At 35.1% G+C, this 25,045-nt stretch overlaps 1 pseudogene; it reads left to right on the top strand.

Moving 5' to 3' along the window:
- LOC128049540 (sulfotransferase 1 family member D1-like) overlaps window positions 1-15,001 on the top strand; it is a 31,326-nt pseudogene extending 16,325 nt beyond the window's left edge.
- The last annotated feature ends 10,044 nt before the right edge of the window (window positions 15,002-25,045 follow it).

Genomic DNA, 25,045 nt, shown 5'->3' with positions numbered 1-25,045 from the left:
CCAATCTAGACAGCATATTAAAAAGTAGAGACATTAGTTTGCCAACAAAGTTCTATCTAGTCACAGCTATAGTTTTTCCAGTAGTCATGTATGGATGTGAGAATTGGATTATAAAGAAACCTGAGTGCCAAAGAATTGATGCTTTTGAACTGTCATGTTGGAGAGACTCTTGGGCATCCCTTGCACAGCAAGGAGATCCAACCCCAGTCTATCCTAAAGAAAATCAAACTTGAATATTCATTGGAAAGACTAATACTGAAGCTGAAACTCCAATACTTTGGCCGCCTGATGCAAAGAACTGACTCACTGGAAAAGGACCAGATGCTGGGAAAGAATGAAGGCAGGAGAAGGGGGCGACAGGCAATGAGAAGGTTGGATGGCATCACCGACTCAATGCACATGAGTTTGAGTAGGCTCTGGGAGCTGGTGATGGACAGGGAAGCCTGGCATGGTGCAGTCCATGGGGTCGCAAAGAGTCAGACATGACTGAGCGACTAAAATGAACTGAACTGGACCAGAACCCACCAGTTCCTCTGTCCATGAGACTCTCCAGGCAAGGATGCTGAAGTGAGTTACAATTTTCCTTCTCCAGGGGATCTTCACCAACCAGGGGTCCATCTGATGTCTCAGTCTCCTGCTTTGGGAGGTGATTTGTTTGTTTGTTTTTTTGTTTAATTCTAGCACCATCTGGCAAGTCCTCATAACTAATCTACTGTTCTATTAATTCATCCTTGAAACTTGATCTTTTACTTAATCTACTCCTTTCTGCTAATACTGTCTCCTAGTCTAGGTCAGCCAATTGTCTTGATATATTTGAACTAATTTTGCTTCTGTTATTCACTCAGAGAGAATAATCTTCTTAAAATCTAAATCAAAGTATGTCCACTCTCTTCTAATTAATCTCTCAGTGACTTCTGTCTCTGCTGTTGTTTAGTCACTAAGTTTTATCCGACTCTCTATGACCCCATGGACTTTAGCCCACCAAGCACTTCTGTCCATTGAATATTCCAGGCAAGAATACTGGAGTGGGTTGCCATTTCCTTCTGCAGAGTATCTTCCTGACCCAGGGATGAAACCTGTGTCTCCTGCATTGGCAAGTGGATTCTTTAGTCTGGATGAGCCACCAGGGAAGCCCCAGAATATAAAACATTAAGAAAATTTACAGACTTGCACATTATTTAGTCCCTGTCTGTCTCTCCAATCTCTTCTGATACCATTCATTTTCCATTTCTCAAAAAATTGAGCTTGCTTGACACATTTTTCCTACTATTTTTAGATTAACCTCTTCTCCTGCTTCATGTCTTAGGTGTTACCTCTCCACCGAGCTCTTTCATGTTCACAAGATCAGATAACTTGTCTTTTGTCTACTAAAGTCTCTTTTGATGCTATTGTTATTTTCATAGTATCAACTACTTCTAATTATTTTATGTATATGTTTATTTATGGTTTTTTAGTCTCCTATAATATTATGGCAAGGATATTGAGGAAGCAATGTAATTTTTATTATGTAATCTCTAAAACATATAACTTTTATTTTTTATTCTTCAGTTTAATCATTAGCATTGAAAATCATTCATTCTACGATTTGATTGAAAACTTATCCTGTCCTGATTATTTAAGCAATTCATTTAAAAAATATTTCTCATCTCTTAAACTGAATATCTCTCAGAGAACCTGTCCACACCTAAATTCCTTTGTATGACTATGACTCATTTATCTCTTATTTGGGAAATCTATTCCACACACAGCCCCTAAAGAAACTACCTTACCCACCTAAGGAAACCCTCTCTGGCAGATTTTCTAGTCAAATTCTCAGCTTCCCATGGATCCTGTTCAAACCACTTTGCACTTGCCACTCTGGATTATGGGGTAATATATTACGCTAATTATGGGACAAGAAGCAACAAATAGAGATTGAAAAGGATAAGCATTATCTTGAAAGAGAAGTTCCCACATTAGGTCATAATAAGGTCATTGAGCTAAGGAAGTTTTGTTTTTGTTGGTTAGTCGCTAAGTCGTGTTTGACTCTTTGCGACCCCATGGACTGAAGCCTGCTATATTACTCCATCCAGGGGATGTCCCAGGCAAGAATACTGGAATGGGTTGCCATTTCCTATTCCAAGGAATTTGAATCTTCTCAAATATGGGAGGAGAATCTAAATCTTCTGTCAGAAAAAGCTCAAAATTAATCAAGGGTTCCAGTGTCTCGGTCACGAGATCCACCCCAAATATTACCATTCCAGGCCTTTCCCTCACCCCTCCATGTACCTTTCACATGATAGACTAGTCACAACTGGGGATTCAACTTTCATAGTAATTCTTCCACTTCAAGAATTAGGGTGTGTATCTTATTGCTACCATGTTAAGTTCTGCAGTTATAAGAAATAGATTCTGTTAGAGCCACCACAGAAATGCTCTGGTTCTGTTTCCATGAATTGAGATGGATGTCTTAGGAAAGCAAAAGCTCAGATTGCCTTTCTGGCTGATCTCCCCAGTTCACTGAGATTATGGCTCTCTGTTCCAGTCTGGTTTAGAGCATCAAGAAGAACACTTCCCCAGTGGATAGCAGGGCCCAAGCTATTAGATCTGAATGCAACTCTTTCACTACATCTAACATGCTGGTCTAGGTCCAGTCCTGATGCACAGAGAAGGAAAGTCACAAGGAATACATTAAATGGATCTCTCCTCTTCATTATTGTCTCTTTCTCTTCCCTACCACTCCCTGGGCTGGAAAGTGCACAGGTTTTTATTTTACTGTCCTCATATACTCAGACTATCAAAATATCTATTTAAGTGTGAGAGGTAGAAAGAATATCTTTTTTCTACTATAAGAGATTTCTCGGAGAGGTATATCTATTCATTATTTTATCAAGATATAATTGACATATAATATTAGTTTCAGGTGTACAACAGAATGATTCAATATCGTCTACAGTATAAAATAACCACCACAATAAGTCCAATTGACATCCATTACCACACAGAGTGATATATATTTTTTCTTGTGATGAGAATTTTTAGATATACTCTCTCTGTAACTTTAAAATTATAATGGAGTATTATTGACTATGGTTAACCATTATTCCTAGCCTCAGAAAACTTTCAGCTTTTCACCGTTGAGTATGTTAGCTCTGGACTTATATGTGGCCTTAATTTTACTGATGTATGTTCCTTCTCTATTCCCTTTGTTGAGAGTTCTTAATCAAAAATCGGTGTTAAATTTTGTCGAATGATTTACTCTGCATCTATTGAGATGATCATGTGATTATATTCTTGATGTTGTTAATGTGATATACCACTTTGATTGATTTGCATATGTTGAAACATTTATGCATCCCCAGAATAAATTTCACTTGATTATAGCATATGATCCTTTTAATGTGCTGTTGAATTTAGTTTGCCAGTATTTTGTTCAGGGTCTTTGCACTGATGTTCACCAGAAATATTGACTTGTAATTTTCATTTCTGATACTCTCCTTGTCTAGCTTTGCTGTCAGTATAAAGCAGGCTTCATAAAATGAGTTTGGAAGTATTCTCTTAGATTCTACTTTTTGGAAGAGTTTGAAAAATATTCATATTAATTCTTCTTTAAATGCTTGATGGAAAATCTATTCTTAATATTAGATGTGCTATAAAAAGAAGATAAAGGGGTTTTGAAAATTTCATTTTATCATAATTATATCTTATCTTAATTATACCTTGCCATGAGATGGTTGGATGGCATCACTGACTCGATGGACGTGAGTCTGAGTGAACTCCGGGAGTTGGTGATGGACAGGGAGGCCTGGCGTGCTACGATTCATGGGGTCACAAAGAGTCGGACACGACTGAGTGACTGAACTGATAGTATCATAGGGCTTCCCTGCTGGCTCAGTCTGTAAAGAATCCACCTGCAATGCAGGAGACCCAAGTTTGTTTTATCACCATCTATTATTCTACAAGATAATTCTACTTTTGAAAGTAAAAAATTGAATATTGACCTTTTTTTTTCCACTTTTTGAAACAAATCTTACCTCTTCCTTTTAGCAGATGGTTGCCTGGTATAATCAAGAATAGGATTATACACTTGGGAAAGAAAAATGAAAAGGCCAATATAAAACTATAAAAATATTTCCTCTGCCACATTGATATGTTTGGATCCTTATAAAATGCACTGCCTACTTCATGACTAAATCTACCTGAAATAATCCTGTTTCTTTATAACATTTTTTAGGATCCAAAGTGTGAAATTTGGAAGTTATTAAAATTTCTAGTTAGACCTTCCAGAAGAAACTGTGGATAAAATCCTCTATCATAGCTCCTTTGATGAAGCAAAATCCTAGTGCAAATTATACCATTATGCCAAAATCTAGTAAGGACCATTCTGTGTCTCCCTTCATGAGAAAAGGTAGCTTTATATACATTATATATTAGCTTCTATACGATTGATAGTAATATTACGGACATTGTATGTGGGCAGATAAGAATAGTATCAAAGTAAATGGGAAGAGATTAGGTATGTTGGGGAGAAAATTTTATGAAAAAAATTGTTAAAGGAAATAATTCATGGCAACAGTATTTATTATTACTGTAAGTCTAACATATAAGACAAGCTTTCTAATAAAAATATTTATTCAAGAGTCTATGTGTTGATAAGTATGGATTTTGGCACTCAATGATGTATCAGAAGAATAAGTGTTATTTGTCTGAATTATCTAGATAGTTTTCATATTCCCTAAAATTTTTGCTGTGGCTAGTAACTAGCTTAAATGATGTTGGGAATACTAAATTAGTGAAAAGTGAAAATGAAGTCTCTCAGTCGTGTCTGACTCTTTGCGACCCCATGGACTGTAGCCTACCAAGCTCCTCCATCCGTGGGATTTTCAAGACAAGAGTACTGGAGTGGGTTGCCATGAAAGAAAATCCAATTTCTTGAGATTGTTTCTATGATTATGATAAATCATTGCATACTCAATTATTGAACTCAATGTGTAGTCAACATTTTGCACAAAATATTCCTTTGCTGAATATATGTTGAGTTGAATTGTGTGTGTGTGTGTGTGTGTGTGTGTGTGTGTGTGTGTGTGTGTATGTATGGTTGGGTGGCATTACCAACTCAATGGACATGAATTTGAGCAAAATACGGAAGATAGTGAAGGACAAGGAAGCTTGGCATGCTGTAGTCCATGGGGTCGCAAAAAGTTGGACACGACTAAGTGACTGAATAAAATGTGTGTGTATGTCTTTGTCCTTATGATGAGATTGATTGATAAATTCTCTTAGTTGTGTATGCATTAGTCAACTTTGCTAAAACAAACAACCCCAGGAATCTCAGTAGCTTAGGGATTTGTTTTTTGATTAATATTGGTGTGTGCTGGCCAACTGTGGCTGCAGCAGTTTTATTCATCTGTTTTTGACTCTGATTAGTTTTGTTTGACTCTCATGGGCTCTGCCTCTTGTGTCTTCTCTTTCTGAAACCCTTACTGAAAGAGCTTCCCTTTTGTGAGCTATGCCCTCACAAAAGAGAGAAAGATCAAGAAAGATGTTGGAAACTTGCCAGGCCCTTTAAAGTTTCTGTTCAGATGTGCTATATACCACATATATTCAAATTCCATTGACCAAAGCATACAAAAAATCCAAGCCCAAAGTTAATGAGGTAAAGAGGAATCACGCAACACATTACAATGGACATAGGTGTAAAATCTTTTTACAGTGAAGAAGAGAGTAAATATTAATATAATCTAAGACAGTTTTGGAGGAACAGATGTTTTGATGAGAACCTAAAAAGGACTAGTAAAGGAAATTGTAATGCATCAGTACATTCTAGAGATAATTTTAGGAGGTTAGGAACTGTGCAATGGATAAGCCTTGCTGGGAATATCTGGATCTTGGCCAGGTATGATTTTGCCTCCCAGGGGATGTTTGACAACATTTGAAGTCATTGCTGGTGATCATGACTAGGGGTTCACTGTTAGCTTCCAATGTATAGGGGCTAAGGATGGTGCTTAAAGCTCCCACAATGCACAGGACAACCCCCACATCCTCCCCAGCAAAGAACTGGCTGACTTGAAATATCAACAGTGGAGATATACATAAATAAAATGTCAAGGTTAAGAAGTCCTAGGCCAGATTGACAGTTGTTTTGGCATATTTTCTTGATTTTTTCTCTAAAATGGGGCTTCCAAATGTGTCTTCTTAATTGCCCTATGAAAATGACATTGTTTTTTATCAGATATGCATTATAAATACTACTTCCTATTTCTTCCTTTAAGGTTTTAGATGTGGTTAGTATCGGGAAGACTGAAAGAACAATACAAAAATAATGAAATAGATTTAATTACATTGAATATCAGTTCAGTTTGGTTCAGTCGCTCAGTTGTGTCTGACTCTTTGTGACCCCATGAATTGCAGCACTCCAGGCCTCCCTGTCCATCACCAACTCCCAGAGTTCACTCAGACTCATGGCCATCGAGTCCGTGATGCCATCCAGCCATCTCATCCTCTGTCGTCCCTTTCTCCTCCTGCCCCCAATCTCTCCCAGCATCAGAGTCTTTTCCAATGAGTCAACTCTTCACATGAGGTGGCCAAAGTACTGGAGTTTCCGCTTTAGCATCATTCCTTCCAAAGAAATCCCAGGACTGATCTCCTTCAGAATGGACTGGTTGGATCTCCTTGCAGTCCAAGGGACTCTCAAGAGTCTTCTCCAACACCACAGTTCAAAAGCATCAATTCTTCGGCGCTCAGCCTTCTTCACAGTCCAACTCTCACATCCATACATGACCACAGGAAAAACCGGAGCCTTGACTAGACAGACCTTAGTCGGCAAAGTAATGTCTCTGCTTTTGAATATACTATCTATAGTGTTTTATAATAGAATACTCAAAGAATTTCAGAGTTTTCATATGAAAGATCAACATTATTTTATTATTTTAACTGTCTTCTACAATGTTTTTATTATGCTTTATTATTCTTAAAGACTAAATAATAAAATTGTCTAAAAATTCATAATATTACTTTATTTTTTAAATTTAAGGCCTGTGTTGTTGGACTGGTAAGGAAGATATTTAATGAAATCTTCAAGATAGATGGATTAGACCCAAAATATCCTCTTAAGAAGGCATTATATTCTCTTTGTTGTATGCTTAGAATGGTATCAGCATAATATCAGTGACATTTTTGTGTATTTCCTTAGAGTGTCTACTGTAGATTCAATTTTGAATAGCTTCTTAATCATGGTCTTCTACTCATATAGTTTATGCATTAATAATCTAAAACAATACCAAGCAACTAACAAACATATATTACCAAAGTATGTTATAATAATAATTCATTACTATCAGAGATAAATATCAATAGTGAGTCATCATAGTATCAAGCTCATTAATATTTATTAACTACTTCCTATGTATAAATAGGGCTTCCCTGGTGGCTTAGATGGTAAAGAATTCACCTGGAATGCGGGAGAGACCTGGGTTTGATCCCTGGGTTGGGAAGGTCCCTTGGAGGAGGGCATGGCAACCCACTCCAGTATTCTTGACTGGAGAATTCCCAAGGACAGAGAAGGCTGGTGGGCTATAGTTCATCAGGTCACAAAGAGTCGGACTCAACTGAGTGACTAAACATGTATAAATAACATATATATGTATAAATAAAGTAACTTAGATGTAACAAAGAATTCAAAAAACTTTAATCCAGGCTTGGAATAAAAAGAAAGTACAGATAACTAATTGTAAGAAAAGTTAACAAACATTTGGTCCTACTCAAAATGTTCATAAGACACTTGGTCCTGTTCAAAAGATCCACAGGCACTTTTGATCTATGCCAAATGATTTTGAATATGACCAAATATAAAGTTGGCTCAGTTGGTAAAGAATCCATCTGTAATGCAGGAGACCTGGGTTCTATCTCTGAGTTGGGAAAATCCCCTGGAGAAGGAAACAACAACCTACTCCAGTATTCTTGCCTGGGAAATCTAATGAACAGAGGTCCTTGGTGGGCTATAGTCCATGGTGTCACAAGTGTTGGACATTATTTAGTAACTAAACCACCACTACCAAATATAAAGTAATTTTTAGCATGGTTCATGGACGTTTTGGAAAGGACCAAATATGCCCAAATTAAAAGGACATTTTAGCATGGACCAGCTGTCTAATAGATGTTTTAGACAAGACCAAATGTCTTGCAAGGGTAAGAAAACAAAAACTAGCCACAATACTAATAGCTAATGTTTATTGAGAACTTACTCTGTACCAAGTACTATGCTATACAATTTACATCACTTCAATTGATCTTCGTTCAGTTCTTTAAAATAGGTATTCTTATTTTTCACAATTTTGCTAGTCAGTGGCAACCCACTCCAGTACTCTTGCCTGGAAAATCCCATGGACGGAGGAGCCTGGTGGGCTGCAGTCCATGGGGTAGCTAAGAGTTGGACACAACTGAGTGATTAAACTAAACTAAACTTCAGAGAGAGTAATTATGCAGCCAACCATACATGCCAAATATGCCCTAAAAGCACTTAGAGGGGATAGCTTAATTTCTGGTTATTTAATCTTTTAAGTCTCAGTTATTCACTCTTATCCTCATATTCTCTCATGAACTTATCCTATATTCACCTTCCTTCATGCTCTCCAATTTCTGCTGTTGCATGTGATTCATGCCTCATGACTATCAGAGAATTTAAATAAGAATACAATTACAAACATAACTGAAAATCTTCTCTGATGTGGAAATAACAGATGCTCTCAAATTTCATTCTTTCTGAATATCTGATATTTAATTTGGCAGTCTCCAAGTCTTTCTGAACAATCACAATGATGATAACATGCTTTAGGCATACTCCAATAATATACACAAATCTATTTCTTTGTAAATCATATATTTTTGTATAAATACATTATGTATGCTGTGAAATGAACATATATATTAATTAAAAAGAGATAAATATGAAATAAATAATCCAGAATATATTATCTACCAATTATCCAAAGTACATTTACTGTTACTAAAATAGTTTTAGAATAATTTAGAATGAGGAACAATGAGATTGAAATGGCTTTATGATTTTTAAAAATATTTTTGTATTTCTTTAAAAAAATTTTTTAATTGGTGGAAAATTGCTTTATAAGGTTGTATTGGTTTCTGCTGTACAACAATGTGAGTCAGTCATAATTATATATATATGTTTTCTCCCTCTTGAGTCTCCCTTCCTCCCCACTCCCATCCCACCTTTCTAAGTCATCAAAGAGAGCCAGGCTGGGCTCCCTTTGTTATATAGACACTTCCCACTAACTATCAGTTTTACACATGATATTGTATATATATCAATGCAACATTTTGATTTGAAAATATGGTTCCAAATTTAGATTATTTAAGTACTTTGCTTCAGTTATTGTAAAGGTAAAAAACATATGTTGAAATGTAAAAAAAAAAAAGTAAATTTTTTCCTGTGCTTACCAAGTCAGGTACTCAGCTTTCAATCTTATCTAACATTTAGGACAGGGAAGCCTGGTATGCTGCGGTCCATGGGCTCTCAGAGTCAGACATGACTGAGCGACTGAACAACAGTGATTATTTAGGAAAAGCGTTTTGCTGGAATTTGGTAATAAATTTGTATCGTCATGAAATATGAGGTGTCATTTATGTTGTATTTTTATGGGTCTTAACAAAGAAGTTCAGAAGCCATCAAAAGTCTTTGGAAAAATTTTAAATTAGTTAACCCAAATCATGCTTCCCATGTTTTTAAGAGTGTTGATATGATTCCCCTGAATGATACATTTACATTATTTTCACTATTACAATCTTATAACTATAAAGTATTTTCAAAATGTCCTCTTGTTAGTTCACTTTTGATTTATATTTCAGAAAGCCCTTATTTTCTCACTCATTGTTAACATCAAATGTCTTTGAAATCACAACTGATGGTAACTTTTTGTCATAGAAAGTAAAAATATTGAAAAGATATCTTTAAAGAGAAAGGAAAGTGTAACATTTTTAAAGTTCTACATTCAGTTAAGTAGTTTTCCATGAGATGATGGGAAAAGCTTGGTGTATTTAAAGAATTTTTTGTCTCCTTAGAAAGTAAAATTTGTTCCTATTTAAAGGCCTTGTCTGTATACAATTAATTATGTACAAGGCACCCTATTGTCCACAAACTGGAATCCATTGCAGTCACAGAGTAAAAAACAAAATAATTGTTATCTATAGCTTAAAATACTATGTTGTATATTTGAAAGTTGATTAGAGAGATCTTAGACTTTCTTATAACAAAAGAAGTGTAACCATGTGGTGATGGATGTTGACTAGATTTATTAAGGTTATCATTTCACAATATTTACATATAGAATCCTTATAGTATGCATCTGAAACTAATGTATTGTTATATGTCAATTATACCTCAATTTTCAAAAAATTGAAAGTGCCACTAAATTCTTTTGTCTTCCTAGAATTTCTCTGTTTCTTCATAATTCGTTCACAATATTAAGTCAGATTTAAATCACTCTGTCAAGATGCCCAGGTATAATGAATCACCTTTCCATCAGGCCTCTTTTCTTCATCTGCCTTCTGACTCATACCTGAGTACTCTGGTGATACAGAGCTAAAATATGCCCTCCTCTTAAAATAGTAAAGTGCTTAGTTGCTCAGTCATGTCTGGCTCTTTGCGACCCTATGAACTGTAGCCCGCCAGGCTCCTCTGTCCATAGGATTCTCCAGGCAAGAATGCTGGAGTGGGTTGCATGTCTTTCTCCAGGGGATCTTCTCAACCCCAGGGATCAAGCCCTTGTGTCCCTCATTGCAGGCAGATTCTTTACCCTTTGAGCTTTCTTGTGATACAGACAAGTATGAAAAAAATAGAAATTTGCTCAGACTTCTGTTATAACCTTAACTGAAGGAATATTTTTACCTTAATAGTTAGTGAAAGAAAGTGAAGTCTCTCAGTCGTGTCCCACTCTTTGCGACCCCATGGACTGTAGCCTGTCAGGCTCCTCCATCCATGGGATTTTCCAGGCAAGAATACTGGAGTGGGTTGCCATATTCTTCTCCAGGGGATTTTCCCGGCCCAGGGATCAAACCTGGCATCTCCCGCACTGCAGGCATACTCTTTAACATCTGAGCCACCAGGGAACCCTTTTCAGTTATTGATTGTAGAACAACAAATAGAGGAAAATAACATCCTTTAACATTCCGGCAATCCTTTAATAATGGCCCCATATTATTCAATTATATAAGAAGTAATGACTGAATGATCTATCTATTAATCTCTTATCAGGAAGGTTATTTAATGTAAGCTGATTAAAGAGATTGTGTTAAAAAAAAAAAGTAAAATTTATACTCAGATTGTTCCAAAAAGAAAAGGACTATATTCATACCATAGAATTGAGACTGCCTTCTATGCCAGAAGTGGTAAATCTTTTCCTTCTTTCCTGGGCAAAGGAAAGTTATTTGTCTGCTGTTTTCAATTACCTATAACTTTCCACACAATAGACACATATCTCTTAGGTTCCCAAGGTATTCTCCTCCTTACCTGTTTCAAAAGTGCTGTTTTGCACAAGATTTTAAAATAACATATTTTATGTATGAAATTTCAAAAATAATTTAGACTGGTTCCCTATTTACCTTAATAATATAACTATGTCCATTGCATTTTTCCTTGTCTTTGATTTATTTAACTATTCTAAACTACTTAGATTACATATGCAAATAAAAAAAGTATTCTTCCAATATTGAGAAAGCAATAGTTTGGGATAAAAAAGCTATTCTTGTGTTTCAGAGCAATAAAGAAATTTCACAACCTATTAATGAGCAAATTTATATGCTTTATTGTATATGATTTAATAAAATCTAGAATTTATTTAATTATTAGTTGAAAATCTGCATTTAAAGATGTAAAATGTCAGCATACTATTTGGCTGAAAGACCTATTTTTGTTATTGGGCCATAACTCGTGCCTTTGTTCTTAAGATATCACTGGTAATAAACCAGCACAAAGCCCCATGTTTGTTCCCCCTGAAAGGTAAGGAAGATTATCCTTTATATTGCAGAAGTGTGTTACCAAGAAAATGTATTCTTTGTAGAACACATGTCTTTTTAATTAATGAGGACAAAAAACTGCCTGTGTCTTATGTCTTCAAGTCAGAATAAATAATAACTACATTTGGATTTTGTTTTTGTTTTTCTTGACTATGGTACATGAGCATAGAAGACAGTTAATAATAAAGGAATTCACAGTGGATGCTATAAACTGAGTTTTCAAAAATTGTTTAATCCATCCTTATTTCCTGTTTTGATTTACTTTTGTGAAGTATCCCTCACATTTCTTCACATTACAGGTATTCTTGATAATTATAAGCATTTTACAAACAGAGAAAATCCATTACTAATAATTCAAATGATTTCCCTAAAATCTTACATTTAGAAAGCAATCAGATTTGCTTTATAATACTAATAACTGACATTTGCTTTTCCAATGCATATCATTGAAATAAAGCAGTCATCATTCCAAATTTTCAATGTCTTTTACTTTCTTCCTTCCTTTATTTAATAATGAGTTTTTCCCTTCAAATTTTATTGAGATACAATTGACAACTATCACTGTATAATAAAACATACAGCTTACTTATTTGACTTACATACATCATGAAATGACTATCACAATAGATTTAGTAAACATCTATCATTTTATATAGATGCAATTTTTACAAATAGAAAAAACATTTTCCTCGTGATGAGAACTCTTAGGATTTACTTTTAACAGTTTTCATATATGACATAGTGTTAATTATATTTAGCACATTGTACCTTACGTCTCAAGTACTTATTTATCTTCTAAGCAGAAATTTGTAATATTTAAATGCCTTCATCCAAATCCACCTTCACCCCCATCCACTTCTGGTAACCATAGAACCGATCTCTTTTTTCTATGACTTTGTTTTCTAAGTAGAGTTGACCTAAACTTGTGTTAATTCCTGCTAGACAACACAGTGTCAGTATTTCTTTAGATGTAAAATTATCACCATGATAGGTCTAGTTATGATATGCATCATATGAAGATATTAGATAGCTATTGACTATATTCCCCACACTGTACATTTTATACCTGTTACTCATTTATCATGAAACTGGAAGTTTATGCCTCTTAAACCCCCTCACCAATTTATCTCTCATCTCTCCATCTTTCTACACTCTGGCAGCTGCCTGTTTCTCCTCTATATCTGTAACTCTGTTTCTCTTTTGTTATTTTTGTTCATTTTTTCTGTTTTTCTTTATATCCACATATGAGAAATAATATAGCATTTGTTTGTCCCTGTCTGACTTATTTCACTTAATACCCTCCAGGTACATCCATGCTGCCTCAAATGGCAAAATTTCATTCTTGTTTATGGCTAAATATTATTCCATTATATATATATATAATGGAATACTATTATATATAGCAGTAACAGATAGTGGGATACACACACACACACACACACACACACACACACACACACACACACTGACAGAGAAAAACCCATTGCAAAAAGAGAGATTAAATGATTTCCCCAAAATCTTACATACAGAAAGTAGGGTGATTTGTATTACAATAATATGTAGCTTTCCCAATGTCCAACAGAACTGGGATTGGAATCTAGGCAATTCTGTTCTGCTTTAAAACCCTACCTCACCCTTGACCAAACTCAGCATTTCATTAATTAGAAAATCAACAGTGGACAAATTAAGAAATATTTCTTAGTCTTTACTGAGAGAAAAGTGGCTGAGATCAGGTTAGAAAGTATCTTTAGGTCTGACCTTCAAGCCTAAACTTCTAAATAATTGGTTATAAATGGTGGAGACTAGAAAGTGAAGGGTATTTAAAAATGAAGTCACAACAAAACTAATCATAATTAATTACATCTTGGGCAAAGAGTGTGGAGTAAGGGTGTGAGTTGTAATACATTATTCTATACTTTCTATACCTTTATCTCCTATAGACTCACTATATTCAATCTGTCTGAGAAATTTTCAATTCTTCAGGAAAAGTTAAAAATGTTGCAAAGAATAGCATGAGCCACCTATATTTATAGAAGTCTGAATCACCATTTTGTATTCATTTCTTGGTTAAAGTTCTTTATTATTTTATGAGCACATTGAGATGTTCATAGGGTGTGTGTTCAGCCAACTATGTCAACTGAATTACTGTCTGGTGGGCTACAGTCTATGGGTTCATAAAAAGTCTGACACAACTAAGTGACTAGCACACATAGTCAGATGACATAAATTTAATCCTAGACTCAGATTTTTATTTCTTTAAAAACATGCAATAACTTTAAAGATGTTACTCATCTCAAGTTAATATAAATTTTAGAAATCTCAGGAACTACAGTATATAATATCAACTTAATTTTATTAAAGAAAAATGAAAATATCATTGTTATACCTTGCAAAAGAAAAAAAATACATTTTATTTCATGCAAATAAAGTAAAAGCAGTAATTTGTTTTGTATTTCAAATAGTCATAAAATAACATTTATACTAGTCTCTGTTGGGATTTCCCTGGAAATTCAGTGGTTAGGATTCTGGGCTTTCACTGATGGGGGCCCAGTTTCAGTCCCTGATCAGGAAATTAAGATCCTGCAAGTCACACGGCCCAGCCAAAAAAAAAAAAAAAAAGACTAGTTACTCTTTGATATATGTTTGCCTCATCCAGCTATGAAAGTAAACATTCTCAAAAGTATTAACCATATAACTTATTTTAAAGAAGCAAATAACAGTAATTTGTTTAAAAACAATTTCTAGTAAAAATCTAGATGATAAGAATTTTTAAAAAAGCAAAACTCTTCTAAGAACTTAGCTATAAAATTTTAATTTCTAAAGATGTTTTAATAAAAATTTATAGTATTTTGATCCATTGATATGCACAAAGGTACTATTTAATCTAAGATGCAAACAAGTAAATATTCATTTTTAAAAACTTATACCGAATAATATGCTCAATAGGTACTCCTGCCCAACCAACAAACTTTATCAGGCTGAGAATGGGTGAGGTTCAGGTATGAGGTGTGTATCTCCAGAGCCACAGAGGTCGGGGAGGGAGAAATAATGGGATAAATGTTGGGATATTAAAGTACAAGTTAATATGTTAATAGAAAATATCATTTTTACTTTTTGCTGAGGCAGCTTATGAGGACTTGGGCTAAAAGACACACTTCCCTAAGAAAGCTTTTGTTGTTTCTTTTTCAAGAAATGTAAATCACAGGGAAAAGTATGGGCAGTAGCGGTAGCTGGTCACTCACCTTTCCCAAGTATATACTAAAGAAAAGACAGAACCAACGTGTGTGTCTCCAGTTGCTTCTTTCCCACCTTGCGATAAGAGGAGAAAGGTCTTCCACTCAAGTCCTTCTAATGTTATGGTGAACAAGGTTTACCCTTCCTGTGTGTGTATGTGTGGTGTGTGTGTTGGGGATGGAGTGGGTTTGTACAAATGGAAGAAGAAAACTGGACATCAAGTAGTAGGCTTTATTATTTCCTTCTCCAGGGTCAAGATAAAGTCAGGATTATAAACAGAAACCACAGTGTCAAACAGGACTTTTCCCTTTGGCAGCAAAGATAGTTAGCACTCCTGTAGCACTCATGATTATAACACTATGTATAATACATTCACTATGTATTGTTCTGAAAGCTCATTTTTATTAACAATAAGAAGGAAGAAAAAAAAAAAATGCATGTCCATATCCATAAACCCCAAATCCTTGCCTAACCAAATGAAGCTGTCTTTTATGAGGAAGAAGAGAATATATTTGACTGGTGTCAGTTGACAATTTAATGTTCATTTTGGTTTTAATAATTGTACCCAACAAGCAACAAGTGAGAAAATCTGTATTTGAACTCAAATTTATCTTGTAGACATTGAATTTCATGATCTCATCACTCTACTATGTTCTCACTTAAGGGTAATTACCAGATTTTGGATCAAATTAAGGATTAAAGAAAGCAATTGTGAGATTAATTACATGCTGGCATTTACCAAGCACAATTGATTAAATAAAATTAATCTGGTTCCTATATCTAGGACTAAAAACTTTTAATATATTACATAACTTTATGAGTATTGACATAAATCTAAAGGCCTTTAATTCATCAGAACATCTACCAAGTTCATTCTAAGGGTCAAGATCAGTGCTAGTCTATATCACTAACAAGTGAAGTTTTGAGTGTTATGCACTTTACAATTCTAGGTGGTACAATTCATATTGAAGTAAAAAAAAAACAAAAAACAAAAAACTAATGTCATTGAGACCTTAACAGACAATTGGTTTCTGAAGAAGAATAAGCTCCAGGTTTTGCCACCAAGACACTTTAAATTATGTCAAATGAGTGGATTTTTTTTCTTTTGAAGACATCTAAGGAAAGAAGTCTAAATTATTTAAGCTCACTTTTGTATATTTTATTTCCCAATGCCAGTAATTTTTTGTATTTCTTGTTAATATTTCTTTATCCAACAATATTTCTTCACTGTTACCATCTTTTTTTCCTCATCAAAGGTGACTGAGGTATATGAGGGTATTAATATTCAGATGAGGGATTTCTCCAGTTCTGAATAGGGAAGTGAGGAAAAACCCATTCTGGCAATGCCTGTCAGTGTAATCTGCCTGCAGAGAGGGAGGAAGAGGGATCTTCCACCTAAGCCCTGCTTTCTTAGGTAGATGAGCTATGATGACACCAACAATTTCAAGGAAGTGACTCTTACCATTATTTCTATCACAGGAGGAAGAAGACAACCCCATTCTCAGGAATTAAAGGCAAACTAGCAATTTCAAAAAAAGTTTACCTTTTCCTTTAGACTCATGCATTCTTAAGAAGGGTAAGTAGAAAACTATTATGTATGCAGACATTACTGATATAAGAAAAATGAAACTTGGAGAAAGTAGATAAATATTAGGACATTAAATTTCATGCTCTTAGATCTGATCCTATCACTTCATAGCAAATAGAAGGGGGGAAGTAGAAACAGTGACAGATCTTAATTTCTTGGGCTCTAAAAAAGATGCAAACTCCTTTGGAAGGAAAATTATGACAAACCAAGACAGCATATTAAAAAGCAGATCTTTGCTGACAAAGATCTATGCAGTCAAAGCTATGGTTTTTGCAGTAGCTATGTATGAATATGAGAGTTAGACCATAAAGAAGGAGGAGTGGCAAAGAACTGATGCTTTTTAATTGTGGTACTGGAGAAAATTTTTGAGAGTCCCTTGGACAGCAAGGAGATCCAATCAATCAATCCTAAAAGAAATCAACCCTGAATACTCATTGGAAAAACTGTCCCTGAACCTGGAGCTCCAATATTTTGGCCACCTGATACGAAGAGCCAACTCATTGGAAAAGACCTTGATGCTGGGAAGGATCAAGGGCAAGAGGAGAAGGTGGAAGCAGAGGATGAGATGGTTAGATACATCACCAACTTCGTGGACATGAATTTGAGCAAACTCCAGAAGATAGTGGAGGACAGAGGAACCTGGCTTGTCGTAGTCTATGGGGTCACAAAGAGTTGGACATGACTTAGCCACTGAAAAACAACAACAGTAAATACGGAAAATAAAAAGAAATGTTCTTAAAATATAAATAGAGAGCTAGGGAAAACATCATAATCTGAGAAAAGCGGTCATCACTTTTGCCTGGAGTTAAATATCATAAAGTAAAACGTCCAGTTTCAACGTTTCCTCTCAATATCACTTTTAAACTTGATCTTTAAAAAAATCAGAACATTTATTCTGTATTACTAGGTTCAAAAATTGAGGATATTATTTTTATTAACATGTAGTGAAAAGTAAAGTTCACTGTGGACATAAGCATGCCCGGCTAAAATTTAGAAGCCCTTTTCCTCACAAATGCATCTATAAAAATTACATGCATATTTATCATTTCTTTGTATTTACTTTGCATATGCATTTTTTTTAAAACATAGTACACATTCCTTGTCTTCAAAGAACTTATCTTCTTATAAGATAGATAATAAAAAACTAAAATTTATTGATAAATATCAGGCTATTGTATAAAGGAAAGTTGCATGATGTTGGTCATTAAGACTGATAAAATGTGCATTGATAGTCGAATCATGAAAGTTTAAATTGAATGAAGTACCTAGCTTTGATTTAGCAATTCTGTCTAACATCTTTTTTCAAAGTATGAAATATTTTTCTTAATAGCAAAATTCAGCTTAAAACGGGCATGTATAGCATAATACCATTTGGGGGGGTGCAATTTGTGTAAAAATATTTAGAATATTCTTTAAATACCCAAATATTAATAGCAGTTGTTTCTGTCAGTGAAACTTAGAACAAATTTAAATTCACATTTTCTGTATCTTCTAGAATTATCTTGCAATGTAAATATATTACTTAAAAAAATATTTTAAGATTTTGTGTGCCTCTAAAATTTTATCTTTCCCACTTGAAATAAAACCTTAATTTTTATTTAACTCTTCATAGAGTTTATTTATGTATTTATTTTATTAGACACTTAGTGACATTGGAAGAATTCAAACTTCTTGAACACTTCTGTTTAGATTGATTAACGTGTACACAGGGTTAATTTTAGGGAAAAAAGAGTACATGCACTGTGAATCTTTCTTAGTCTAGCTCTTTTGTTTGTTAAGCCCACATGACTTAGAAATCACAAGTTGTTTTCTGAACCTGATACTTTACCTTATAAGATTTTAGATAAATCATTTAGAATTTCTGAATCTTAAAGGTAAAATTTGAGTTGTCAATAGATTGAGGATGCCTTCAATCAATAATTATTTGCAAATCAGGAAGGCAAACACAATGTCTTTCTTTTTTTTTCCCAGTGTAGTATCTGGGACATTTTAGGTCTGGTGACTGAATGAATAAACAAATAAATGGACAGATAAATGAATGAATGAAATATAGAATATTGATACAAGTTTTAAAACAAAGGCGAATTTTTATTCATGGTTCTCAAAATACGATCCTCAAACTAATAGAATTAGTAATATCTCTGAGTTTGTTGAAATATTAATAGAACATTTTCAGACTCCATCTTAGACCAAATTTATCAGTAACACTGGGTATTGGGATCCAGTAATTTGTATTTTGTCATGGCCTCCAAAATGATTCTGAAACATGCTAAAACTCAAGAAGCTCTGATTTATATTGTTTTTCAATTAGTATTAATACTAATCGAAGTTTGATGGTTTTGTTGTAGGAACGTGGACTCTTCCAGGGGCTGAGAGTGGGCTCTTGACTAGCAATCAGAAATAAGTTGTCTGAAGAGATACAAGTGCTGACAAAGCAAGAGACTTTATTGGGAAGGGGATCCTGGAGAGCAGGAGGGTAGGGGACCCAGGAAAACTGCTCTGCCCTGTGGTTTATAGTCTTGGGTCTTATGGTAATGGGATTACTTGCCAAGTTGTCACTGGTCAATCTTCTGACTCAGAGTCCATTCTGGTGTCGCATGCATTACCCAGCCAAGTTGGATTCCAGAAAGAAGGATTCTGGGAGGTTGATAGGACATGTGATGTTTTCTTTTGAGCTTTCCCAAATTTTTCCTGTTGATGGTGGCTGGTTAGTTACTTGTTCCTTATCAGGACCTCTTGTCATAAACTAACTCAGGCAAGTGGTTGCTATGGCATCTGACCAGGATGGGGCCTTCAGTCAGTGTTTCCCTTAACAGTTTAATTGATAATGCGGTTGCCAGGCAACTTATGCACATCTGAAGTAGGGTTTGCTTGAAATTAACACCTTGTTGCCAAAGTTTGCCAGTTGCATTCCTTGGCATGTCCTGCCATACAGAAATACTTGTATTGTTTCATGTATGTATGAATAGTTAGTTGCCAATATTTAAAAATTTAATATTTGGACATATCACAAAAAGAATCTAGATCTCTAAAAACGCTGCCCTCTTTTCTTCATGAAAAGGATGTGGTAGACCCTTGCCCTTCCAGCATCAGCATCATCAGCACATTATCCTCCCACTAAACTCCTTCTTTGTGTATATGTGACTTACGAAAGAAAAAAGAGGTTGTGGAAATGATTAGAGTGACAGAAAACAAGTGTATTCTGAAACCATCAGCTGTACTCTATTTCTTCTGCCAAAGTGTATCTTTAGTGTATGTTTGTGTGGCTTTGTTTTTTTGTGTAATGTTGGAAACTCATGTTTCTTTCAGATGAAAACACACACACAATGACTTTTTATCATGATCAAAATTATTACAAGACACTCTTTAAAACTTGTAGAGAAACAACAAGATTCCCCCTACTGACCCTTCAACTTTTTCCCTTTGCTTTTCTCTCTTTGAAGCCATGTAAACCTTTAAATCTAGGTAATCTCCGACTTTGCTTAATTTTGGCTGCCACCCTGATTCATTTCCTTTCAAGGCTTCCTGCCTCTTCCAGCTGTTGAAGCAACAGGCCCTGCCTCTGTGTATGTAGTTCAAGTTTGTATATCTTAACTGCCCATGAAGTCAATGACCACAGCATTCAAATCATATCTTTAAACTTTTTTTTTTTAATCTCAGAGACTGAAAGGAGCCTCCCCCAGCTCGTCTTTCCCTCCCTTCAGGACTCCCACCAGGACCCAGGATTCCTTTCGGCAGCTGCACCACCAACTGAAAATGAAAACTGAAAAGAGGGATTAAATCCTGAGGTAAAGTTTTCTTTTTAAATCTCTTTTCTCTGAGTTTTTTATCATGTATCCACAGCACAAAGAGCTCCTTGAATAATTTCTGTTTTGAACATATGTTTACTGTTAGAATGTTTTTGCCTAATTGCCTCAGGAAACGCAGTGTTGTTTATATTGTGCAGACTCTTAGTCTTGCAGTGATCCCTTTCATTTTTCTAGGTTCAGTGGGACTCTGCTGAAGCATGCCAGGATTGTGGGTCTTCCCATCAAACTGTAGCTCATAATGGAAAATGGAATCCACTCCAAGCTCTCATGTTTCTGCTCGCATCTGTACTTCACCCCATACACACCCTTTAGGGTACTTTCCAGAATACAGAACATGTTATTTAATTCATATATTTCATTAGCTGGAGTTTGACGTAGACTAAGTAGAGCTGCAGTTTGTTAGAGTGAAACAAATGGAGCAAATATTCTTTTCCCACTAAAAGAATCTCAGTGTCAGATGATTCTGTTTATTTCTCCTAAGAGGGGCAATAGTTTCCATTTTCTTCTTCTATTCTATTGTGTGTTTGTGTGTGTCAGTCGTATCCAATTCTTTGTGACTCTATAGACTATAGTCTGCCAGGCTCCTCTGTTCATGGATTTTCTATTAATGTTTCTTAAGTCAATTATAGACTTTTAATTTTTAACTTATCACTCAACTAGGTAGATTTGTAGTATTGTGTAGACTGTACTATATAACACATTAAAAGTTTTTGTCATTTTTTGTCATTTTAAGATTTAAGAGACTTCTAGGAACCAATTTTTTAAAATAAATATCCCTTATCAACCATCTGCCAAAATATCTTACTCAATAATGTTAGTGGTAGCTCAGTTGGTAAAGAATCTGCCTGCAATACAGGAGACTCCAGTTCAATTCTGGGTTGGGAAGATTCCCCTGGAGAAGGGATAGGCTACCCACCCCAGAATTCTTTGTCTTCCCTGCTGACTCAGATGGTAAAGTATCCACCTGCAGTGTGGGAGAACTGTGTTTGATCCCTGGGTTGGGAAGATCCCCTAGAGGAAGACTTGGCAACTCACTCCAGAATTCTTGCCTGGAGAATCCCATGGACAGAGGAGTCTGGTGCGCTACGATCCATGGGATCGCAAAGAATAGGACATGATTAAGAGACTAAGAACGATCCTATATCTTTGGTCTCTCTCCCCTGAATCTATCTTCTCATATAATTCTAAGCTCATCATCATTCACTGATCATGATGAGGCAATGCTAATCCCAGACTGCTATTCCAAGGTTCTTGAACTGGTTACACCCATTTCCCAGATGTGACTATTATGTAGTCACTATCCTGTTGTTATTCATATCCCTTCTTCTCTGACAACATTTTTGCAGCACGAGGAGCTAAAATTTTTTGTCAGAGGGAAGTTTGCTTTGTCAAATAAACAATCAAACAAAAAATTCCCTACAAACTGTGAACACCCTTAACCAAATGAGATAAATCAGGAACACCTTAGACTCTGGTCAGGCCTACCCATGCAGTATGACCAAATGAGCAAAGCTGGGAAAACTGAACTCTATTTCTGAGACACACCTCACTTGCTATTTGTCTGAGCAGAATTCCTGCAACTCTGTTTCCTAATCTCAGTCTATAAAATGAAAGTAAGACTTATCATCAGGGAGATAATATACATGAAGCACATTCAATATAATGTATTTTCTGGAAAATAATTCATTTTGATAAATCATTTATGTGCATGCTATATTGTTAAAAGAGTACCTTAACAGTAGTTTAAAACCATGCGTCCCCAATTTTCTGCTAAATGTAACCTACTTGGAGATTTTATTAAAATATAAGTTCTGATTCCGGATTGGAGCCTCAGATTCTACATTTGTAATACAAGCTCTCAAGTGATGACAATAGTGCATGGGGCTTGCATATGTACCATATTTAAATAGTAATTATGAATCAATTATATAAATACAAGACAATAGTACAAGTTAAATTAAAATGAGTAAGTAAAGAAACTAAAAATTTTAAGACATGAAATGGAACCAGGAATGATGTTATAAATGTATAACATAATGTTAAGCACGTACTGTGTGAGAAACAAATTTGTCAGTGTGATTTGTTGCAGACCGTATGGAAAATAGATCTGTGTCCTCAAACCTACTTGCTTTCCCATGACAATCTGTGTGTTTAATAAGAGTTGGTAAGTGGAATTATATATTTATAAATGCTAAATTCCAGAGCCAAAAAATTTTAAAAAAGAGAGCCTCATTTAATTTTCTCAACTGATTCAGAAAATGCCAGTGTTTAAATGAGCCCTGGAATTGATATTTACTTTTACATAATCTGGAAAATTTAATTTGCTAAGGAATTAATAAAATAAAATGTTTCAAGAAAACTATTTCATTTACTATATGAAGCTCAAATCTAATATCTGAATATACTATGTTTATTTCTGCTCTCACTCATTCCTTATATCCAAACTCCAAAGTAACACTATCCCTAAGATCTTAGAAGATTCTGAATGGGAAGTACATGTTGCATCATTCATTCATTCATTCATTCAGTTCATTTAACACCTAGTTTATTCTAGGTACAATGTTTACCTACTCAGTTCCTCTTCCTTTCACTTCTTGCTCTGTTGAGTTTTTGACCAACCACATTATTTGTTCCATTCTTGAAGCTGCTGACATGTTCCAATTTTTTCTAGACCTAACAAGGGACTACAGATGCAAACATATAGGATAATTAAGAAATATCATGAAGGTAGCAATTTAATATGGAATATTTAATTTTCTAACTGCCCAGACCACACAGCTCTCACATGCATCCTTGTTTTAGGGTCTTGCTGGCTCTAAACCTAAGTGTGTCTACTCTGTGCTGAGACTGCTCTTTTCTAGGCTTCTCAGGTACCCAAATCCTTTACTCTGGGAGCAGTAATGAAGATGCAAAATTCAAATTATTTTCCCCATATTTCTAGTGTAAGATGCCATATATTTTTAGACAAATACATTATATAATAATAACTTCTATTGGGAAAACTAAAAAAATACACTACTGTGGGCATATCCACTAATTGTCAGACATAAAATATATAATGCATATCTTATAGTGTAAAATGAAAAAAATGTCCAGATTTCTCTCTTCTAGACTTTTTTAAACATTATTTATTATTTTGGCTGCACTGGTTGTTGATTACTGTGTGCAGGCTTTCTCTAGTGGAGGAGAGTGGGAGCTGCTTTTCATTGTGGTGTGCGGGCTTCTCATTGTAGTGGCTTCTCTTGTCGTGGAGCAGGGGCTCTAGAAAGTTGGAGCTTCCATAGCTGCTGTACTTGGGCTCAGTAGTTGTGGCACATGGACTTAGTTGCTTCACTGCTTGTGGGATATTTCCAGACCAGGGATCGAACCTGTGTCCCCTGCATATTAACCACTGGATCATCAGGGATGCCCCTCTTCTAGACTTTTTTAAGAGCCTGGAGAATGAGGTCTAGCAGGATATGGAGAAGTTATCTCTAAAACACAAGGCTGTTACACTATGTATTTTTCTTAATCTAAAGCATTCCTTTTTCTATACAAAAGCATGTGAGTTTAAATAGCAGCTAACTTTTATGTTAGTGATTTTGTTTGTGGTTCCCATTACACAAATTGTTAGCTTAACAAGTTTCAACAATTTTCAAATCACCAAATTACTTTCAAAATATTTGCCTGGTAAAAATATTTATATCAGTTTGACAATCAGTGATCAGCAGTCTTTGATGTCTAGTTATAATTATTTGCTAGAGGCAATACAAGTTTATCTGAGATACATAATTTATGTTGTTAATTCAAACTCTATCCATCTGGTTGTAAACATTATCTATCATTATTATTGATTCACAAGTTCTCAGAAATAAATGGAATAGTAGATTATAATGGATCTTGAAGTTTCTACATTCTACCTTTCCTTCTATTGGAGAAGCTTGTATTCCTTGAGGGCAGAGAGAAGGGTTTTAAAATGAGAAACACATTAGCAAGAGACAGGTTACAGTTTCATATGCAAAGTTCAGTGAAGATGAAGTGGAAAAAGTAAATAATGATGAGCTCTATGTGATGGTCAATTTTGTGTGTCAAAATGATTGACACACAGGAAACCCAGATATTTGGTCAGACATTATTATCAGTCTGCCTGTTAGTGTATTTCCTAGATGAGATTAACATTTGAATTATTATATGAATAAAACAAACTACCCTCCCTAGTGTGGACAAGCCTTATCCAGTCAGTTGAAGGTCTGAATCACATAAAAAGGCAGACGCTCTTGGAGTGAGGCGGAATTCCTCTTGCCTGAGTGTTTTTGAGCTGGGATATCATGTTTTCCTATCTTCACACTTAACCATGTGTTCTCACTGGGTCTCAAGCCTGCAGGCCTTCAGAAGGGAACTACACCATTGACTGTCCTGGGTCTCC

This window comes from Budorcas taxicolor, chromosome 6, assembly GCF_023091745.1.
Source record: "Budorcas taxicolor isolate Tak-1 chromosome 6, Takin1.1, whole genome shotgun sequence".
Classification (NCBI taxonomy): Eukaryota; Metazoa; Chordata; class Mammalia; order Artiodactyla; family Bovidae; genus Budorcas; species Budorcas taxicolor.
Note: the sequence above shows the minus strand (reverse complement) of the source record. Positions and strands in the feature narration are given on the sequence as shown.